Source organism: Rhinolophus sinicus, chromosome 17, assembly GCF_057876585.1.
Source record: "Rhinolophus sinicus isolate RSI-liver-muscle chromosome 17, RSI-T2T, whole genome shotgun sequence".
In the NCBI taxonomy this organism is placed as follows: domain Eukaryota; kingdom Metazoa; phylum Chordata; class Mammalia; order Chiroptera; family Rhinolophidae; genus Rhinolophus; species Rhinolophus sinicus.
The window spans coordinates 101,176,450-101,199,756 of NC_142517.1; the positions used below are offsets into that span (position 1 = coordinate 101,176,450).

The 23,307-nt window shown below is 41.9% G+C and overlaps 1 pseudogene; it reads right to left on the reverse strand.

The window, feature by feature from the left end:
* Nucleotides 1–2,962: 2,962 nt before the first annotated feature.
* Nucleotides 2,963–23,058, reverse strand: LOC109456496 (lysosomal-associated transmembrane protein 4A pseudogene; annotated as a pseudogene).
* Nucleotides 23,059–23,307: the final 249 nt, after the last annotated feature.

Here is a 23,307-nt window from a genome sequence, read left to right on the forward strand (position 1 = left end):
CCACCAGTGAAGACAGGACACTCACATTGTTGCAATCAAACACAGGCCTGGAACAGCCTTTAGAACCACTGCACCTTTAATCCGACAGTGCCCCTGCCCAAATAAAGAAGTATTGCCCCCAGGCTCTTTATAAATCACTATAATTGAGTTACATCCCAGCTAAAAATCATGTCTCCAAAGCACTTAGTGGTGTATAGTGTGTGTCTGTCTTTTCCGCTCAAAACGTGGAATGCAAGAGTTACCCAAACAGCTTCTGTTCTCCTCAATACAGAAATAGGAACTAACAGTCTAGTTGGGTATAGCTGAGCTCAGGCGTACAGGAATTTTTTAAAGGATAAAATCAGAATACCTACTCATTTTATTGCCTGATTGCTATATTTCTATACTTGTTACTCAATAAGTTGTCTCCTTCCCTACCTGGTCTGGTGGAATTAGCAAAAACAGTTCTTTCTCATTTATCTTGTTCAGCTACATCTTCCATGTGGGAATAAAACCCTCTACCTTCTAAGGGTACAGGAGGGTTGGTGTCAGGTAGAGGAGAGGAAAGCTACTGGTTAATAGACTGGAGGCAAAGTGGACAAAGTTGGAAGACCAGGAACGTAGGAAGCAGTAAGTGAGACAGCAGTAAGTTGAGAGCGTAGGAAGCAGTAAGTGAGACATCTTTTGGAAATTTTGCCAACCATTAGGGGCATGATTCAGTTACTAACGTGTGGTATTTTAAGTCACTTAAGAAGGTCTCTGTCATGCCTCAACCAAGCCCTCCCTACATTATGCAATGATCCTGCTTGGTCCTCATGTAACGAAGGACCTTGGGGTGGACCAGGGAGCCTGCTAGTTCTTTGTTGAGAGTCTAGAGATTAGAATTAGGAACAATAGGTAGAATTTAATAGGGAGTTGAGTTTTAGCTAAATGAAAAGCAAGTAATTCTCAATGTAAGTCCTGTCCTACAATGGAGTTGGCTCCCCCCTCCAGGGAAGCAATGGGCTGCTCTTCTGCCAAGGCTCAGGGATCTTTGGCTAGGGAAGCTGTGGACAGGATTCTAGAGAAGTTAGATAAGATGAATGCTAAGATTTCTTCTGAAGAATCTATGAAATGTGCACTGGCTGCTCTGGAGAGATACTGTTGGAGATCTCAGGGTTGGGGTGAAAAGAAAAACAGCAAACATTTATTGAGCATACACAATATACTGAACACAAAGGAACACTTTAAATGCTCCTGACTGACCCTTCTGTGAAGAAGGAATCTTGCTCCCTATACAGGTAAAGACAAGCCCACTCAGAGAGGTTAAGTATATTATGCAACATCATTCCAGCATAATAAGGGGAAGATAAGATTTTAAATCAAAACTGTGTCACGAAAACCCAGGCTATGGTCTCCCTAACAGTTTCCTTTTGAGAAATGAAAAACATCAGCTTTTCAATGCAAACAATAGAATGACACAACATGTGCAGTATCTGATACAGTGAGACATACTTCTGAGCAACACTTGTGATTTCTTTTTCTTATTACAAAATAATATAGATAATATGGACTTTTTTTTTTTTGGTAGATACGGTATTAGGTTGGTGCAAAATTAATTGCGGTTTTTGCAATTATTTTTAACGTTTTAAATTGCAATTACTTTTGCACCAACCTAATAAATGAGCTACACAGACAAGCAGAAAGAAGGAAAGTAAACCCAGGTGTGTTCCTACCATCAGCAGATAAGGTATTGGTATCACTTTGTTGGCAATTGTCTTCCAACACTCCTAGCAGATGCTAATGAGCTGTTTTTATACTCCCTTGGAGGAAGACAAAAGGTTCTAGGAATATAAAGGCTGACTTAACCACTGGGGATGCCACCTTGGGGCTAGGAAGCTCCCCTTTTTTCAGTCTCCAGGGCCTTTGCCTCTAGAAGTTATCCTCATGGACTTTGAATAACACTGGTCAACACAGCCCCTGATACCCTAGACTTTTCAGATTAGCAACTGGAGTTGCCAATCTACATTATCTGAGTGAAGAGAAAGAAGTAAAGATACCATAGAGGACAATTTAGTTTTCTCCCAGGATGTTTAAGAAGACATGGGATGTAACAGTGAGGGAGAAGCTTGCGGTCAGTTATTTCCTGTGTGGAGAAGGAGAAACACTGAAAGATAGTCACCCTTCTGGAATGCCCTGACCACCTGAGACTTCAAACACTTGGAGGATGACTAACTCATTTATTGTTCAACTATTAATTGTGCCATCAGACCTTCCAGCGGGAAGTGGAACACTTAATCTGGAGAAAGGGGAGAGTGGGGAAAGGATGCTTGGTAACAATCACCCTCAGGAAGGGGTGAGGTCATAAACAGACTACTCTAGGCACTAGAGAACATTTTGTGAGATTCTGGGACTCTGTTTTTTTTTTTTTTTAAAGAGATTTGTTAAAACATCTTATCACAATGATGGAAAAACATACAAATTAGAAAAATGCAACTGTCATCTTTCACAATCAAGTTAAAATATGTATTTTTCATATTTTCACAGCTGAAAACTTCAGATTTTATACCCAACTCACTCACCCTGAATATTTAATTCATCCTTCCTGAAAGTACCAGGGCAGCAAATAACCAAAATGCAAATTATTATATAAAGAAAGTGCAAAGTTAAAAAAAAAGAAATCTGTAGAGAACACTCCATTCCCACCTGTCAACTAAAGGCGAACAATGGCACTTTGCTCTTGCTTAACCTAGATTGTCTTCAAAAACTACTAAAATATAATTGATTTAACACACACACACACACACACACACACACACACACACACACACACCTGACTTTTAATAGCTCTCCAAAAAGCTTGTTAGTGTTTGAAAATGAATATTGAAACAAAGGAAAATGTAGTTTATATCAAACAAGTTTGAAGAGCCCTGGATTGCAGCATTCTGTAAAATAAACAAGACAAAAAGCTGGTATAGGATTTACTGACAGAGGCAGAATTTCTTCAGGCAGGTATGGAAGGAGGCAGCAGTTCTTTTTCAGGCATTGTCACCACCATTTCACAGATAGGCAAAATATACTGCAGAGGTGCTTCAAAGACAGGGTACACAGCAATCTCTGGGGTGTTTGTTGTTGATGTAATTATAGTGATATAGGAGAGTTAGCATGTCCTCCCTAGGTAGACAGGGAGGTTCCTGGTGGAAGAAACAAAGACAACCATATCCTAAAACTCCAGGTTTTGAAATCATTCCTTAGCTCCAGGACATAGTGTAACAAGGCCTTGAGGTTAATCATAAAATTCCTTTTGGCCTAACAAACGGAGCTGATCTGATAGATAAGAGTAGGTTACTTTGCTAATTCCTTTAGGATGAGCAAGCAGAACAAACCTGGTAGACAGATTTCATTAGAAGGCACCAGTTCCCTTCTTCAAACAGCTCCCCTTCGCCAAGCAGGCAAGGGAAGGTATAAAAGTAAGAGCTTTTGCCTCAGTCAGGGGGCACCCCCATTCAGGACCCCCTTCCGCTCAGGAGCTGCAACCTCTTATCCTGCCTCTAATAAACTACCCTGTTTTTAAAACTTTTTGCCTCTCCCTGGTCCATGTTTCCATTCTTTGGCTTCACGAGACATGATCCTGGCCCGCACTCAGAAACCGCCGGCAGATCCAACATCATCTACATCAATAGCAGATCCAAATACAGTTGATTAGAGAAGCCTTACAAACGCTAAATAAGGCAAAGAACACAAGAATAATGAACAGGAGGCATCTGGAGTCCAATGCCAGGAGGCCATCTTTAAAGAGAAAATCAGGTAATTGGTCCAGATATTCTTTGATTTTTGGTAAATAAGTGAGATAACTGATAGCAATCAGGCAACTGAGAATGAAGTGAAAACGCTGGTGACAGAAGAATGGAATAAGCCCACCCACTTGGGTTGGATAAGAAATGGCTCCATACTAGCAATGAACTGATTATGAACATAAGCACACAGACAGCAAAAAGAACACACGCATTACCTCAGATGAATAGTAATTGCCAACAGCTTCACACTGAATGCTGACAGCTGCTATTGAGTTTGGATGAGTTACCCCCACAGTCAGCAAAACTGTCATCAATAGGTTTACCACCATGTCCCAACCCCGTAATATGGACATGGCAACAGCCGCAGCACCGGGTATTGTCGAATCGGTGGCTCTGGCTTTGCTTGAAAGTCCTGGACACCACTGGGAATCTTGCGGGCCTTGTTCTTGGCCGGACCCCCGAGAAAGGCTTCCTGTTCAGTGATTGAACCCAGATTGCCCTGTCACTGTGTCGAAAACTAAACAATGTGTCTTCAATCGCGCCCCCAGCCCGGCCCCAGACATCTCCTTTGCACCTGCGCACCGAATGCCACTGGGACTTTTGATGGGCACAGTAGCTTGTTCAGCGCTTGCTCTCTGTTGAGCAGTGAAGCCCTTCAACCCAAAAGCCTAGAACCCTCCTTTTCAGAGACAGCAAGGAAGAGGTGGTGAGATTGAACCGCACTTTGGGACAAATCCTGTAGGAAAAAGATCTCAGACATGAGAGCAGGTGGTAGTTCTGGAAGGGACGGAAATGCAGTAGGGATCCTTGCAGGAAGGAAGGGAGAAGAATACACACATGGTGGTTGTCCTCCTGGACCTCACCTTCTGGGAGGTTTGACCACAGGGAATTAAGCAGCAGGAAGTCCCGGGGTTCCTCCCTATGATGTAGGTACTTCATTCCTGAGCCAACAGAAAACAAGAGTATATGTTTTCCAGGTGACGCTGAGCACCTGCAGGAGGGATGGCCAGCACTTAGTGAAGCTTACTGCTGTTTCTCAGCCTGCTACAGTCCTTTGCCTGTGGTAGATGAAGAGTCATCAATTCAGGGCAATGCAATATGGTCAATGAGTGTGCGTCAAGGACCTGCAACGTGTTTGCTGGTGTGCAAAATGCTGTCCTAGTGAGCAAAAGAAATTGGACGTACTTTGCCCTCAACAGTATTATAACCTCTTACTTGTGACAAGAGACAAGGGAAATCATGACCGAGGTTAAATGAGTTAAATGCTTCTTAGCAGAACTGGGAATAGGTTCTTCTGCTCGTCTTAGAATAAGCCACTCTCATTTACTCATTCAGTACATCAGAGAGGATGCTAGGGGCCTCGATCCATTCATAGTCTGGTGTTACAAAGTTCACGTCCCATCTTTGCTTACCCTGATTATGGAACAGTTTCCTAAAAGTGATTTCCAAAAGGAGGAAAAAATAATAGAAACTATCGATGGGCATTGCATGTAACAACAAGAGCCATATTACAAAACTTAGAATGTTTATATAGATATTGGGTAATACTGCAACATGTTTCATTTACTACAGGCCTCCAGTCAAAACAAAGATCAAAAGCACTTAACGAGAGTTAGTGATCTTTATAAAATGCAAATATATGCTCTTGCTTAAAGAGTTTAGGAGTCTACCCGTGGCTCTTAGATCTTAAACTCAGCCCTCTTTGGTTATCTTCCTGCCACATCAAGTTGACCGTCTTCCTACCTCCTTTTCTGCCCCCTTTCCCTACTTCCCTCTTCCACTCCTCCAGGACTCAGCTCAGCGGTTGCTCCTTCCAGAAAGTCTTTCATAAGAAAATTGTTTCACAGCCCAGATAGGTTTCTGAAAATTTGGGTAACACAAAGTTAAATAGACATCTGAGTGGCTTAACTTTTTAGGACTCTTAATTTGCAAATTGACTTGTAGTTGTCGAAGGAAAATTAGGAAATAATAGTGTCCAGTGTTTCCCAAACTTCAGTATTCACAGAAGTCCTTTGTTGTAGAACATCTTGCAGGGCTAGGATTTCCCATCCTTTGGGAAACTTGGAGCTTGCTCGTATCTCAAGTGCTTATGATGGAATTTGGGATGGCAGAGAGAAGGTGAGTGGTCATTTGGGGCAAAGGAAGTATAACAAGAGTGAAAGTTGAAGGTGGAATGAAGTATGATTTGGGGAAATTGTGAGGAAATGGACGCACACAGGTGGTGAGCTGGGCGCCTGGTTGAGAGCCATCCCAGCCTCCACTCACTAAAGAACGGGAAATATCTGGCCTGAGGGAAGGCGGCAGGTAGAACAATGAACTTTAATGCCTCCTTGTTAGAAGCATTGTTTATGCTCTGCCCAGGGCCATTTTAACATAGTCTTCCATAACGGGCCACCATCCTGGGAGAAGCTGGACAACAACAGAACCAAATGGCCTGGAGAATTAGAGGACTTGGAGCCCACTCTCAGACCTCTCTTTCTCTGAATGCCACCAGAGTTGTCATCCAAGCCTAATAGGAGCCAATATTTGCAGAGCACTAGCTAGATGCCAGGCACTGGTCTAAGGGCTCTGTATTACTAACTCATTTAATCCTCAGAGCAATCCAGTAAGGCAGCAATCCAATAAGTATTGTCGCTATCTTAGAGATGAGGAAACTAGTATATGTTGTTCTGATTATTTACTTATGTGCCATAAGCTACCTTAAAATTTTGTATTTAAAACAGCAACCATTTGATTATATATCATGATTTTGTGGGTCAGGAATTTGGATAGAAATACCCTGGGTGATTCTTCTGGCCCACAACTTGGTCTTGTTCATCTAGCGGCCAAACTTCGCTGGTTTGTAGAGTCCAACACGGCTTCGCTCACATGCCTCAATGGGAACAGCTGTAAGACTGGGCTTAGCTGGGCCCCTCTCTCCCTACCTGGAATCTCAGGGCTCTCTGTGTAGTCTCTAGGGCCATACAATTGATTCAAGGCTCCATGAGACAAGAAGTGGAAGCTGCCAATTTCTTAAGGTCTGGGCCAAAAACTGGGACAGGGCCACTTTTATCCATTTCTTGGGTCAGAGTTGTCACAGAGTCATCTCAGATTTGAGGGGAGGGGTGTAGACCCCATTTCTCTATGAGAAAAGTGTCAAAAAAATTTGTGGTCATCCACAGCAGTAAAGGTAGGATTTGAAGCCAGGCATCTGCTCCAGAGACTGTGCTCTTAACTACTGCAGTGTAATGTCTCATAACCTTCTCATAACCTGAAACTGATATTTACTCTTCAATCAGTCAACACAGGGATGGCTGCCTGCATGCAGTTAGCATCAGATCAAGGGCCTTTCTCAGCTCAGACTGAATAATCTGAATAATTCCCTCTATTTTATATAGGTGGACACCGCCTAATTTAAGATTTGGATTTGGGGATCTTCTTTTTTCAATTGGGGAATATTGGGGAACAGTGCATTTCTCCATGGCCCAACAGCTCCAAGTTGTTGTCTTTCAATCTAGTTGTGGAGGGAGCAGCTCAGCTCCAAGTCCAGGCGTCATTTTCAATCTTAGTTGCAGGGGGCGCAGCCTACCAGCCCATGCAGGAATCGAACCGGCAACCTTGTTGTTGAGAGCTCTCGCTCTGACCAACTGAGCCATCCGGCCTCCTGGACTTGGGGATCTTGCAGTAACACCTAAAAGTCAGCATCTCCAATTGTTTTACAAATCCGAACGGGCAAATGTAAGCATGCCCTACCTCATGACTCAGAGGAATGCTGTGTGGCTTTCTCTAACACAGGTCTCAGTACAAAAGGGCACAAGTTGACCTCTCAGAGAGGCGTGAGCCCTGGCTGATAAATTTGTCCCAAGACATCTGCCCAAATATTGATTAGTTTTAGCATTCTTTCATGTTGCTATGGTTATAGGTGAAACATTAACTTCCAACCAGAACTCAGCCCCACCTACTCTTAGCAAAGTAGAACATCATTCACTGAGATTCCTCATCTTCTTTTGAAGATTAAACACACTCAAGTGTTCTAAAGTAGACTAAGTTTAGAAATGCATGTTATGGTTTTAAAAGGCCGAGAAATTTAACCATGTGTGTTTTTTGTATTGTGGGGACAGAGCCCCAGAGAGCAGTTTCCAGGCTCTTGGCCTCATATGGAGGGGTGCTGGCTTGGGTGGTAGATGGCCGTCAGCTGTGGCAAGTTGGCCGTCAGCTGTCACCATTGAGCCATTGGCCACTAATATAACTGCTGCGGCTACGGAGGGAAGGGGAGCAGAGTCGAGGAGAGTGGAGGAGAGTCGTCGGTCAGTTGGCAGAAAAGCGGACAGCAGGTCACACGTCGTGTGAACCCAGCCTCCAGTGAGACCACAGTGGTATGACTTCCCTACCTATGGCTCCGTGGGTGTTCCTTTTGGGCCTAGCCACATCCTGCATTCTTATGTGGGGAGCGGGAGCTGAGACCTCGCATGACACCCCGCACGACATATATTTGTAAATCTGGCTTTATGAAATTATATATTATTCTTTTGTTCTATGCCTTTGCACAGAAATTTCTCCAATTATTTCTCCAGTCATTTTTGCTTTTAAAAAAAGTCATAAACATATTAGAAAATAACAAAAACAAAAAGAGAAGCAAAATTTGAAAAATAATATTAAAAGCAACTGGTTCAAAGCATTTATCATGTCAATTAACTTTTGTGGGGGTCAATTTTAGCTTTCATACATATGGCACTGTCGTGCGGGAGACCCTGCTCGCTCCGCCATTTGTAGTGCGGGGCGGCCTGCGGGGTCTCTGGTCCCGCTCCCCACATAAGAACGCAGGATATGGTGAGGCCAAAAAGGAACACCCACGGAGCCATAGGTAGGGGAGTCATACCACTATGGTCTCACTGGAGGCTGGGCCCACCGGACGCGCGACCTGCCTTCAGTCTTTCCGCCAACCAACCGACTGACGACTCTCCTCCACTCTCTTGACTCTGTTCCTCTCCTCTCTTCCGCTCTCCTCGGCTCTCCTCTTCCCCTCTCCTCGGCTCTGCTCGTCTCCTCGGCAATCCTCGGCAGTTCTCGGCTCTCCTCCGTAGCTGCAGCAGTTATACCAGCGGCCAATCTGCTAACCGGCCACAGCAGACAGCCAATCAGCTACAGCCCACGGCCATCCACCACCCGAGCCAGCACCTTTCCACGTGAGGCCGAGAGTCTGTAAACTACTCTCTGGGGCTCTGTCCCCACAGGCACAGAGTCCCAGAGAGTTTCCAGGCTCTTGGCCTCACGTGGAAAGGTACTGGCTCGGGTAGTCAATGGCCATCAGCTGTAACTAGTAACCAGTTAGCCATTGGCCACTGATATAACTGCTGTGGCTGAGCTAGCAAGCGTGGATTGCAGTTAGCAAGTGGGATTGGTTGGCAGAGAAGCAGACGGCAGGCAGATTGCGGATCGTGTGGCTCCTGCTTCCTGTGTCTTCAACCCAGCCGCCAGCGACACTATAGTGGTGTGACTCCCCTGTCTATGGCTCCGTGGGTGTTCCTTTTTGGCCTCACCATATCCTGCGTTCTTATTTGGGGAGCGGGACTAAAGACTCCACATGACACCTTGAATGACAACTAGGTTGCCAGTTCAATTCCTGCATGGGATGGTGGGCTGAGCCCCCCTGCAACTAAGACTGAAAATGGCGACTGGGCTTGGAGCTGAGCTGTGCCATCCACAACTAGATTGAAGGACAACGACTTGGAGCTTATGGGCCCTGGAGAAACACTGGTCCCCAATATTCCTCCTCCCAAAAAAAAAGGTCCTGAAGGAGATTACTGATGAACAAAAGCAAAGGAGAGTCAAAGTTTGCCAAAACCTTTTGGAGAGGCAAGATGATGTTTTGGGCCACGTTATCATGACCCTGAAATAAAGCATCAAAGTGCACAATGGAAGTCAGCCAATTCTCCATGACCAAAAATGTTTCGTCTGTTCAAACCAAGAGTCAAAATGATGTTGCTAGCCTTTTTGGATATCAGAGGAATCATTCATTGTGAATTTGTACCAACTGGATAAACAGTTAACCAAGTTTACTATTTGGAAGTGCTGAAAAGGCAGCGTGAAAAAGTTAGATGATCGAATATATAGTGATGAAAGGAGAACTGACCCTGGGTGGTGAACACATAATGTGAGATATAGATGATGTACTACAGAATTATACACTTGAAATCTATGGGTCTTTACTAACAATTGTCACCCCAATAAACTTTAATTAAAAGACGAAAACAACGTGAACTTTTCACCAACAATTCATGGCTCTTGCATCACAACAACGCATCAGCTCACACGGCACTGTCTGTGAGGGAGTTTTTAGCCAGCAAACAAATAACTATATTGGAACACTCTCCCTACTCACCGGATCTGGCCCCCAATGACTTCTTTCTTGACCCAAAGATAAAGGAAGACATTTTGATGATATTCGGGACATTAAGAATAATGCAACGACAGCTCTGATGGCCATTCCAGAAAGAGTTCCAAAATTGCTTGGAAGGGTGTACTAGGCACTGGTGTCAGTGCATAGCTTCCCAAGGGGAGTGCTTCGAAGGGGACTGTGGTGATATTCAGCAATGAAGTATGTAAAACTTTTTTCTAGGATGAGTTCGCAAACTTAATTGTCTGACTTCGTGTATGAAAGCTTCTGGCAAAGTTACAGACCAGGGCTTCTCAAAATTTAATGTGCACATGAATCATCTGTGATATTGTTAAAATGAAGATTCTGATTTGAAAGTCTGGGGTGGGGCTTGAGGTTTTGCATTTTTAAGAAGCTTCCAGGTGATGCTGGTGGTCGTGTCATGGCACATACATATGGTCCTAGGATCATACACCAAAGTTATACATATTTATTAGTATATTTATTTTGGGCCAAGTAGACTCCCTCCATTTGACTTCCCACTGGATTCTCCCTTTGTGGGGTGTTCAGACAGTTGCTACTCACTCTAGCAAACTTCTGTTCTTGAGACAGTCATAGCCAAGTTGGGGATTTCAGAAGGTTCTGAGATTGGAAGAGAACGCTTGTCTCTCTGGCTTGCTGCTTTCTGCCTGCTTTAAGGCAGTAGTTCTGGAAGTGTGAGCCCATTAGAAATCCATGCTGACGTCCACCAGAAGAGCCCTGCTACTAAGCAGTCTGTCCTTCCTTCTCTTACTTGCTCATTTCCTACTATTGCGTCCCTGTTATTCCAACCCTTTTCCACATTCCTCAAGCCCTTCCTCCTTTTACCCTATTCCTTTGCATCTTATAATCTTTCTTCCTACTTTATGAAAATGAGGCCCAATTCCTCCATCCATCTTCCTTTTAGCTTTATAAGATTTTTATGCTAATACTTTCTCTTCAACTAAAAAATTTTCCTTATTTTAACCCATTTTCATGCTCTTTCTTACCAGAAGATTCTCTCACCTGTGCTCTTTTTTTCCATTTCAACTCACCTCCTAGATTGTTATTCTCTTATACATTTAGTTTCCTCCCTTTGCCTATTCCTTTACCCTCTTCTTAGATGCTCAGATCTCACGTTTCTTTTCCTAAATATTTATTATGGAAGTTAAAAAATATCTACCAACTAGAAGGAATTATGTAATGAACTCCCATTTAGCTATCAACAAACTTCAATAATGATTGAAACTTGCTAATTAGAAACATCTTCCCGTGGCCCTGCTCCTTCCTTCAGCTACTACCCTGCTTCTTGGTTTCCTGGTTCCTGTCCCAGTCTCACTACAGAAAGTTCATGGGAGACATTTTACATGACTGAATCCGGTGGCCATTTCTCAGGCTTCATTTTTCTTGGATTTCTCTGCAGCATTACACTCTTCCTGAGTCTTTTCCTGCTGAGCAGCTGGAGTCACACCGGTTATCTGTGCAGGGACTTTGGAAGTCAACACTGTGCAGCTTCCTCCCTCCCTGGGACGTTCAGGGCTCCATCTATGTTCTGAACTTATCACCATGTCCAAATCTTTTAGCTTACCTCTGCCCCAGATATGGGGATGGGACAATCCTTAAAGATAGTGACTGTATCTTCTAGAAAGATAAAGTCCTTCTCGTACCTAGCACAGTGCTGTCACTTAATTGAAGCACCATAAAATTTTAACTGATAATGGTGGTAATGATGATGATTGCCACTCCCACACAACTATAAAACCAGACTTGTGGTAAACAAAGGTAGGATTATTTATCTACTTCTTGAACCCATAGTTTTGATCTCCTTTTGGATTAACCATATAGCTAATTACCTTAGCTTCTGAGGCTGGAATTTCCATGCTCTTGTGCTTCCTATGTCATTTTGAATGTGTTTTAAAATGCAAGTGAACGCTTGAGAACATCCATTCATCACTTGTTCACAATTGAATTGAGAACTACTCAAGTGGACAAGTGTAATTGGCAGGACGGTGTTAGTGGTGGGACATGGGACGGGCAGAGAGGGAGCCGACAGGTGAGCCTACCTGGTTTAAGCATGATATTTTCTCCTTTCAAAACCAAAATAAACACCTGAAATGACATCATGTTGAACATTTTCTGGCAAACAGTTTAGACAATTATGTTTGAGACAGAAGTGTGATACGACACATCTGCCACGTTCCTTCTCCTACATGCATACACCGGCTAAGGATCCCCACATGCGCTGCAGTCTCACAGCCACTATGATTTCCAGGGACCCCCTGCCTACACTCAGGATACTTCTGGTATTTCTATTACTGTGAGTTCAGCTCCTGGCACCTCCAAAAGCTGCCTACAAGCCTCATGGTTCATGCACCACCTGCAGAAAAACAAACAAACAAACAAACAAACAAACAAACCCAAAACATCCCCCGAAGCTCGCCGGCTGAAGGGATTTGTTCTCTGAATTTTATGCTTTGTTCTTGTGGAGATGCCTGGGCATCATCCCAAATGAGGCTTCCTTCTCAGACTAACTGGAGTGCCCCTGACTTTGAGCCGGTCCTCAATTCTTTGGAGAAACCTGATTGGGATATAATGGAAAGAGTCTGCACATATAAGTTCTGGCTCTACTACTTTATCACTGTGGCCCTCGCGAAATTACTTAACCACTCAGGGCCTCAGTCACTTCATCTATAAGGTGAGATAATTGGCTATCAAGGATTAAAGGAGATGGTGTAGACGAAGGATACAGCCCAGTAGCTGCTCATTCATCAACGTGTTCCATAGATATTGTGGTCAGGGGCTATTTTAGGTGCTGGAGATTTGATGATAAACAACCTTGTTCTTAGGAAGATCGCATTCTAGTGGGTGTTAATTAGTGCCCTGTACTGTTTTTCCCCTTCCTTTTCCTTATTCAAAGTAAAGAACATCTACAATTATGTCAGGTTTGCAATACTGTAGAGAACTTGACGCCTGTGATGTCCAGACAAGCTGAGATCTGCCTCTGCTTGACAGAGTCAAAGTAAGTAATGATTTTTATCCGGAGGAGTAGAACATAATCCTGTTTGTTGACTTACTATCCTTATTTCTCTGACAGAAAGAGACTAGAAAACCAGAGGGTGAAAATGCCAGAGGGTAAATGATGTTACTTGTACCCAACCTCCAGACCTAGGATGCCTGTTCTGAGTTAGGTGTGAGCCCCTGATGGTCTACCCGGGGGTAGGTCCAAGGCCGTTAGAACAGGAGCTCCCTGTGGGGGAGGGGTGCAACAGGACTAACAGGGGAGGTGAATGTGGGTAGCTAAGAAGGCCATGGCTGTGTCTACAGAATGCTTCATGTCTGTAGTTAGTGATGGGGCAGGGGGTGGCACGGGGGTGGGGGAACAGGGCCAGGGAATAGATCATGCATTGCTTTATAATCTGCACACAACTTTTATTTGTTTATTTTATAAAATAAAATCCAGGTGTTTGGCATCATACAGACCAAACATTGACTCTTTTAGAAAGTTAATTGAGTTTCTTAAGTTGTAGCAGGCATTTTGAGTAGCCCAGACCAAAGCAGAGTGTGATCAGCTGAGGATCCAACTCGTCATCACATCATCTCATGCACGTCTATGCATGCAACTACCTTTCGTCTTTAAAGTGCATTCATGTCGTTTCACTCAATCTTGCCAGTGAAGTGGCCAGACAGGTATTACAGCCATTTTTAAAAAATGGGTGAGGTACGGAGGCCAGAGAGGTCAAGAAAGTTGCCAAAGTTCACACAGCCAGCAAGTGGCAGAACCAGAATTAGAGTAAACATCCTCTGACCCCTGGGCAAGGGCTCTAGGTGCTGTCATGCAGGGAGACACAGAACGGCTATTCCAGAAAGTCCACCAGCACCTAACTCCAACTACTTGTTCCAAACATACAGGGCCAAGCTTCCGGCTCACTCAGCCTCCTCCTCCTCCTTCATACACCTCCCCCACCCTAGGTAAAAGTAAACTGAAGGAATACGTATAAGGGACTTTATTATTATATGTACTAAGTGTTGGTTTTGTTGGGAGAATATTATCTAATATTAGGATTAGAGATTATCTATTTTCTTTGAATCAGTTCGTGATTGTTATATGAGAAACTGCCCCAAAATTCAGTGATTTAAAGCAATAAGTACTTTTAATTGCTTATAAATCTACATTTCTGATCTCCGTTGTGCTCTGTTGTGTGTCTGAGGTCAGCTGGCAAGTTGGCTAGGAGCAGGCTGGTCTGGGGTGGCCTGGGCTGGGGCAAGGAGACTCTCCGCCAGGTGTTCTGTCATCCTCCTGTAGGTACTTAGGCTTGTTTTAGAGAGACACTGGATGTGTGCAAGCCCTGTGTTTTATTGATCAAAGCAAGTCATAAGCCCTGCCCAGATTCAAGGGGTGGCTAAATCGATTTCTCTAGATGAGAGGACCAGCAAAGACAAATTGTAATGGGAGGTCATTCTTGTAGTCATCACTTCAATCAATCTGAGAATAAGGCTACCATGAGGAAATGTGGGACCAAGGCCGTTACACTTCCAGATCCCTCAAAGGAAGTTGGAAAGCATATGAAATATTCCAACTTGAGAGTGATTGGAAACTAAATGTAAATTTTCAAAAACACTGTGCAGGGGAACAGAGTCTGTATATGAGCCTTGGAATTAGCACTTGCAGTTCTATTGATTACATGTGCTACGTTGCCCCTGGTAACTGTGAGTAGTGCTGTACTTATTTAGACCAAATATTGTAAGACCAAATGTGAAATCAATATGCATACAAAACTGGGGCGAAGGTCAAATATCAGCTTCATAAGATAAACATGAGGGATACAAAAATGAACCCGAAACTTACCAACAAAGTTAATTTTCATTGCAATATTATTAAACTTTAAATAGACTGAATTAAGAAGTCTGACCAGCATCAGATCAGTAATTACGCAGCACTGTTTACTGCTAGATAGCTGTTGCTGTGGTCAGTATTCTGCACATTCCTGACGCTAAATAGATGCTCATTTTCGCCCAAGCTGGTGGAGAGACAAGATATTTGGGGATACCTTACTATTATCAAACACTTTTTTTCTTCATAGCATTCTTGAAGCAAAAATTGTATTTATTTAAGGTGTACAACATAATGATTTGATATACATATGCAATGTGAAATTATTAGTACAATCAAGATAATTAATATATATCTCCTCACATAGTCACTATTTTTTTTTGTATGAGAGCACCTGAAATCTACTGTAAGAGCAAATTTCCAGTATTGAACACAGTATTATTAACTATAGTCATCATATTGAACATTAGGTCTCTATTCATCCTATATGACTGCAACTTTGTACCCTTTGCCTAACATCTCTCCATTTCCCTACCCCTCCCCAGCCCCTGAAAGTAGAATAGCCATCTTTCTACTCTCTGCTTTTATGTATTAATTTGTTTAGATTCCACATATGAGTAAGATTGTGCAGTTTTTTTCTTTCTGTGTCTGGCTTTGTTTAGTGTATTACTGTCCAGGTTCATCCATGTTGTTGCAAATGATAGAATCTCTTTCTTTTTTAAGACTGAATAATATTCAATCAAAGATGATTTATCACAGATGTCATTGTATGATTTTGGAGTTTCTCTCACCCATAACATTTTGAAGTGGTTAAAATTATCTTTATGATTTTAACTCCTCCTCCCAATATGTAAAGAATTTCCAAATAGAACTTTTCCTTGAAAGATGCATGACCTAAATGCAATTTAATAACCAAAAATGAAATACAAGTTTGAAAGATTATTTTATTTAATGTTATAAGAGTTAGTATACCAATCCATTCTACAAAGGTTAGAATAATTGCATAAATTTTCAATTGATTTCCCTGTTGATCTAATTAGTAGTTCTTAATAATTGTTTTGTACATAAAAGAAACAGCTTTCACAATCATAATTATTTCTATACTTTACTCTTGTAGTTGTAAATATATACATTTACATCCTAGCTCTGTAATAGAACATTAATGAGAAGAACACATAAAGAAATTCTTCATTCCAAGTTATATCTGGAATGTTTGCCTGTATTTGAAAGCGAATATTCAGATATAAAATGTCTAGATGACATGACATACTATGGCAGACTGTATTTTCTAATGACGACCATATCAATATATATCCCTTCCCACATGTCTTCTCACAATGTGACAAAGATAGATCAGGTCTATGTTCCTTCTCTTGAAACTGCTGGAAGTGACACTGAGGCTAAGTCATAAAAAGGCAATCTGACCTCTGCCTGGTTCTCTCTTGCAGGACTCTGCCCTTGGAAGCCAGCTACTACGTTGTAAGGAAACCCACATGTGAACACTCCAGCCAACAACTATGTGCAGTGCTGAGAACCAGCATTGACTGCCAGACATATGCATGAACAAGACTTTGGATGATTCTGGGCCTCAGTCACCCAGTTTTCCAGCTGAGGTTCCAGACATTGTGAAGCAGAAACAGCAGAAGCTGTCCTGTTCTGCTCTGTCTGAATTCCTGACCCACAGAAAATATGAGATATAATAAATTGTTGTCACTTTAAGCCACTAAATTTTATTATGCAGCCAGAATAACTAGAACATGTGCTTTATAATTAGGTTTTGCCAGATAAAATACAGGATAAGCAGTTACATTGGCATTTCAGATAAACAATGATTTTTTCTTTTTTTGTATAAGTATGTACAGTACTAAAAAATTACTTCTTTATCTAAAATTTGAATTTTGGAGTCCCGTGTTTTCAGTTGCTCTGTCTGGCAACCCTACTTGCAATGAACCTATGTAGAATTTCCACTATCACCTTCATTGATCACCCACAACGTCAGGGAGGCCAGATGACCCTGCAGACCTGACCCCCAAGCAGAAAAGCAGACTGTGGCTGACTGGCTGGAGCTGAACTTCCCTCATTGTGTGGCTCACAGAATCTCTCTGATCCCCAGGCCCATTTGTGTGGATTGCTTCAGTTAGAGTTGACAACTGGCCGCAGAAAACGATTTTTATTTTTCAGTTTTATAAAACTGAAAGCAGCAAACAAACAAACAAAAAAATCATAGACACAGACAACAGTTTAGTGGTTACCAGAGGGTGAGAGGGGAGTGGTTGGGTAGAAGACGGTAAAGGGGGTCAAATATATGGTGATGGAAGAAGAACTGACTCTGGGTGGTAAACAGATAATGTGATATATAGATGATATATTACAGAATTGTACACTTGAAACCTATGTTATTTTCCTAACCAATGTCACCCCAATAAATTTAACAAAAATTTTTTTTAAAAACTATTTTTATTTTTTGAAGTTTTAAATTTTATTTATACATATATTTATTTACTTTTTGTTTCTCCAATTTTAAAAAAATATTTTTTTTTTACCTACAATTGACATGCAATGTTATATTAGTTTCAGGTATACAACATAGTGATCAGACATTTATAAAACTTATGACGTGATCACCCCTATAAGTGTAGTACTCATCTAGTACTCATGTAGTTATTACAATATTATTGACTGTATTCCCTGTGCTGTACTTTACATCCCCATGACTGTTTTTATAACTGACAATTTGTACTTCTTAATCCCTTCTTCCTTTTTACTCATCCTCCCAACTCCCCTCCCAGCAGAAAACTATTTTTAAGTGCACAGAATACTCTGAAAAACTTGTCATGTATACACACACACACACACACACACACACACACACACACACACACACAGAGGGTGCTAAAAAATGTATATGTATTTTAAGAAAGGAAAAAACTATTAAAATTGTAATACTCAATACATACTGATAACAAAAGATGAATACAAGTCACATGTATAGATTTTTTTGGCAGCCCCAGTATATATACTTTTTACTATGCAGCTGAGCATCATGCTTTTCCTTCCTTCCTTCCTTCCTTCCTTCCTTCCTTCCTTCCTTCCTTCCTTCCTTCCTTCCTTCCTTCCTTCCTTCCTTCCTTCCTTCCTTCCCTTCCCTCCCTCCCTCCCTCCCTCCCTCCTTCCCTCCCTCCCTCCCTCCTTCCCTTCCCTTCCCTTCCCTTCCCTCCGTCTCTCTCTCCCTCCCCTCCCTCCCTCCCTCCCTCCCTCCCTCCCTCCCTCCCTCCCTCCCTCCCTCCCTCCCTCCCTCCCTCCCTCCCTCCCTCCCTCCCTCCTTTCTTTCTTTCTTTCTTTCTTTCTTTCTTTCTTTCTTTTTTTTTTAAATCTTTTTCAATAAGAAAAGGCAGATGAAATAAGATGATGTCTAGGGATTTGCTTCAAAAAAACCCCTGGTGCAGGTGGGTAGAGACACAGCACCCTTCCCCGGGCTGGGGATTTGGTGGCAGGGAAGCTGGTGATGGCTACATCGTTTTACTAGTTTCTCTACTTTTATACATATTTGGAGTTTCCCATGATAAAAAGTTAGAAGGAAGGAGATATATATACTGGGGATGCCAAAAACGTGTATACATGTGACTTGTATTCATCTTTTCTTATCGGTACATATTGAGTATTACAATTAATATAGTTTTTTTCCTTTTTAAAAATGTGTATATTTTTTTGGCACCCTCTGTATGTACCATAGCTAAGACTATGCTGTAAAATCAGAGACTGATAGAGTTAAGTTGTCTAGCCCAGACCAATATACTGTAGGTGAGAGAATGGAGCTTGGGAGGTAGTGACCCATGAAGGTAACACACATGCACTTGAACTCAAGCCTTTGAATTCCATGCCAGTGTTTCACATGGGTCACATTACACTGTATTCTTTAAACATCCTGTCTCATTTATTATAATTTTACAATCATCAAAAGTTTGGAATCTATTTTTAAACAACTATGTTCCCTTGGATTTCAATAGGAATGCAGACCAAGAGAAGAATGTTTGATTTATTTAGGTCATAATGGAAAAACTTACCCACATTTAAAATACAATTTTGTAAATAAAATATGTAAAACATGTAGCCGATGCCTGTGCTTTGCATATAATGTACATATTCAGTACATATTTTTAAAATGTAATTATTTATAACTTTCTCTGATTAATTTCCTCTGTCCCCGCCCCCCCCCCCCCCACACACACATTCACACACTCATAAACACATGTACACGTTTGGTTAAAACTTTCCTGACTCTGAAATAAAACAGCACACTTTTTTTCCCCTGGCTCTTACCACTTCCTGCTTTGTATTTAATTTACCCATATGTCTCATATACCTCTTTGTTAATTCATTCAATGGATATTTTGCTGTGTGCCAACTCTGTGCCCAGCAGTGTTGGGTTTACAATGGTAAATAAAAGCAAACCTGGTCCATGCCTTCATGGGGCTTAGTGAGAGGGAAAGAGTAAGCAAATGAAAACAATAAATAAATATTGGAACCGAACAGCATAGGAAAATAGAGAACAATGAGGCGAAGGAGGCCCCCGGAGGGGATGATCAACATTTCCAGGGCGCTCAGGGACATTTACAACAAGATCTTAGGGTCACAGGGGAAACTCATCCCAGGCAGAAGGAACAGCCTGTGCAGACACCCCGGTGGGAATAGCCTTGGCCCAGTGTGGCCGGAGGACAGTGAGCTAAGGCAGAAGTGGCACCATAGTTAAGAGAGGGCAAGTGCCTGATCATGTGGGGCCTTGAAGCCGTGGTCAGAAGCTGGGGTTTTAGTTCAAGTTCAGTGGGAGGCCACTGAAAGGTTTCAAGCAGAAGAGGGACACAATCCTTTTTGTTTTTGTTTTATTTTATTTTTGTTAAGATCACTTTGGTTCCCATGTGGGAAATGGATTATAGCCAGACAAAGATAGAAGTGGGGAGACCAGATAGAAAGATACAGGAGTTGCCCAAAGGACTCATATTGAGATTGGTGGTAGCAGAGCAGTGGCAGTTTTGAGATATGATTTGGAGGTAAATGTGACAAAGTTTGGTTGAGAGGACACAAGAAAAGAGAAAGCCAAGAATATCTCCCAGGTTTTAGGCTGGAGCAACTGTCTATGGTAGATGAAGACAATTCAGGGAACAAAAAGTTCTTTTCTTTATTTTCCCCTGAGGAGATGGGGTATGGACAATAGATGGTGTGGTAGGAGACACTTCCTTACTAAACTATGAGCATCTTGCAGGCCCAGAGTCCCATCCTCCATCACTGTATTCTGAGGACGTGTCTTGGTGCCCGGCACATAGGGAGACATTCGATAAGGTTTCCTAACTGAATGTGCAAACAGCAGAACCCAAGGAGAGAGGAGCACCTGGGACATTTCCCCAGGATACAGGATTGAAAACGAACAACAATTTAAAATAATTATTGCTTATTTTTATTTATATTATATTTACATATTAAGGGCCCATGCCCTTTAAAAAATGTGTAGTAAAACATACATAACATAAAAATTACCATTCTAGACATTTTAAAATGTATCGTTCAGAGGCGTTAAGTTCATTCACATTGTTGTGCAACCATCACCATGACCGTCTCAGCCCTTCTTCGTCTTTCCCATTAAACACTAACTCCCAATTCCCTCCTTCCCCTGCTCCCAGAAACCACTATTCCACTTTTGTCTCTAAGCATTTGACGACTCCAGGAACCTCATATAGGTGCAACCATACAGTATTGATCCTTTTGTGTCAGGTTTACTTCACTTAGCGTGACCTCTTCAATGTTCATCCATGTGGTAGCGTGGGTCAGAATTTCCTTGCTTTTTAAGGTGCTCATGCTGTTTATAGCAGCTAAAACAACTAGCTTAGTAAAAATGTTTAGTTAAAATTGAAGTGGTTTTCTCAAGTGAATGGCGATGGTCAGCTGAGTACTGGCTGGACAATCTGCTGCTGTGAAGGGCAATGCTGACCCTGCCAGGGCAGGGCAGCCCCCATGCCCGCTCCATTCTTACAGAGGTGCTCTCTCTGCTCGGGTCCTCCCCTGCAGGGCTCCACTAACCTCCAGCAGCCTAGCAATGCCCCTCCTTTGTTACTCTCCACCTCCCCCCCCCCCCCCCCCCCACACACACACAGGCTGTCCATCTGAAATGTTCAGTCTGGTCCTGTTACTCTGTTCTTCTTTCATTTCTAATCTGTTTTTGATGAATATAAATATCTTGATCTCTTTGGCTCTTGATATTCAAAGTTAACTTTATGTCTACTTTAATGGGGAGTTTAAAAACTCCATTCAGAATCTCGTTTTACTCTGTCTAGGGAAATTTGGGTCCTTTTATCTTTCTGGCAAACAAAAGAGCCAGGAAGCAATAAAGAATGATGTTGACAGTGATGAGGTTAGAAATGGGAGTCAGTAAGGAAAGATCCAGGTTTGATACCTATCTCCAAATGTCATCTTCTACAGTCATGTCCTCCAGCTCAGCTTTTGGTAAGGCGGAAGAGAGGTAACTCTTCTCAACAAGTGCTGGAATGCAGTTCTTCTGCGTTGATAATCAAGGACTGGACTTGGTTTAAAATCCAGTTATGAGGACACTGATAATGGAGGTACACACCCAACAAAAGTCATCTCTGCATGGAGATAGCCAAAAAGTAGTAAAAGGCAGGGCCAAGATTTCTCACCACAAATAATTTGTTATGTTCTGTGCCATTCAACATGATTGCCACCGTTTTAGGCAGGAAAGATTTTTAAAATACTGTGTTTCCCTGAAAATAAGACCTAACCGGAGAATAAGCCCTAGCATGATTTTTCAGGATGACATCCCCTGAACATAAGCCCTAATGTGTTTTTTGGAGCAAAAATTAATATAAGACCTGGTCTTATTTTCGGGGAAACACAGTAGTTGTTACAAAATACCCACCGTGGTTTTAAAATACAACAGCAACAATCAATATCCATTCAATGAAGTATCCATAGATATTTACTTTGTGCAAAGTAACTTCCTAGTGCCAAGTCAGCTTTTCATACGGCAAATTGAGCTCTCTTAGGAGGTCATGTAATCAATTTAGAAGGACAGTATTTTTTTTTTTAATGAAACATAGAAAATATTGGTTATATCACATTTACTAAGTATTGTTTTGTAGAATGTTAAGATGTGAATGGTAAGATGTGTGTATTTTGTGGTGCACTGTTTACTGAGTACAATGTACTTCTTACTGAGGGTCCCAGTGAGGGAGAAAAAGTTTGAGAAAATTGTCCTAGTTAACTGCATGAATTGCTTGCAATGTAGGCCTGGTTACTGCCCTATGCAAGTAAAATGCTGTTGAATGTCTAATCCAGAATGGGTTGGATTTTGGAGTGGTTGACAATAAATAAATAACAGTGCTAATGTTACATTTTCAAACATTCATTTGTACATGAATTCATTTTTCTTCTCCAAAGATTTAAGAATGTTTATAAACTGTTGAATATAATGTAATTGAAAACACACACACTAATAAATAATGAATGATTAAAATGGTCTAAAAGGAGAGGTGGATTTAGAAAGTCAAATAAAAACAGGACAAAGGTGGCAGCATTCAATTACTTCATATATCCTAGAAAGTGGTAGGATAACGAGAAATGAAAAAAGTATCCCCTGACATCTAGGAAGAATTTTTTTAAATTCGTTTCAGGTGTACAAAACAATGCAATGCAAACATTTCACCCCTCACAAAATGGTAACCCCCCCCCCCCAATCTATTGCCTCTCTCGTATACATTTATTACAATTCCATTGACTCTATTCCCTATGCTATACTCCATATCCCATGACTATATATATATATTAAATTATAGTTCACATACAACATTATAGAGTGAATTTGATATTCACAGCTAGATGTCAATATTATTACAAGCTAGTCTGACACTCACAGTGTTATTTTGTTCTCCTGTTGTACAGAAACAAAAGTACAGAATATCCATATCAAAAAAGATCACTCTCGGACCATGATCAAGTGAGACAAAAACAAGGTCACTGTGCAACACAAAATACCAAACATTCCCCTCGCCCATGGTGTGGGTGGCCGTGACTTCTTCACCAACGGCCGCCATGGCCTCCTTCTGTCCTCCCTACGGAGAAGACCTATTGAGATAATTCAATCATAGAATTGCCTCCACTTTTCTTGCAACACCCAATCCAGAGTGAGCCCCTACTTCCTTAAACTCTCCCCAGATTTACTCAACCCCAGCCCAAATCCTTTATTAGCTTCATTCTGACACTCTCTTACTGAGATGCTGCCTGGTTTTCCCCCAGAGAGTGTTCCCCTTCATGACAATGCTTAAAAAAACCCAACTTGTTCA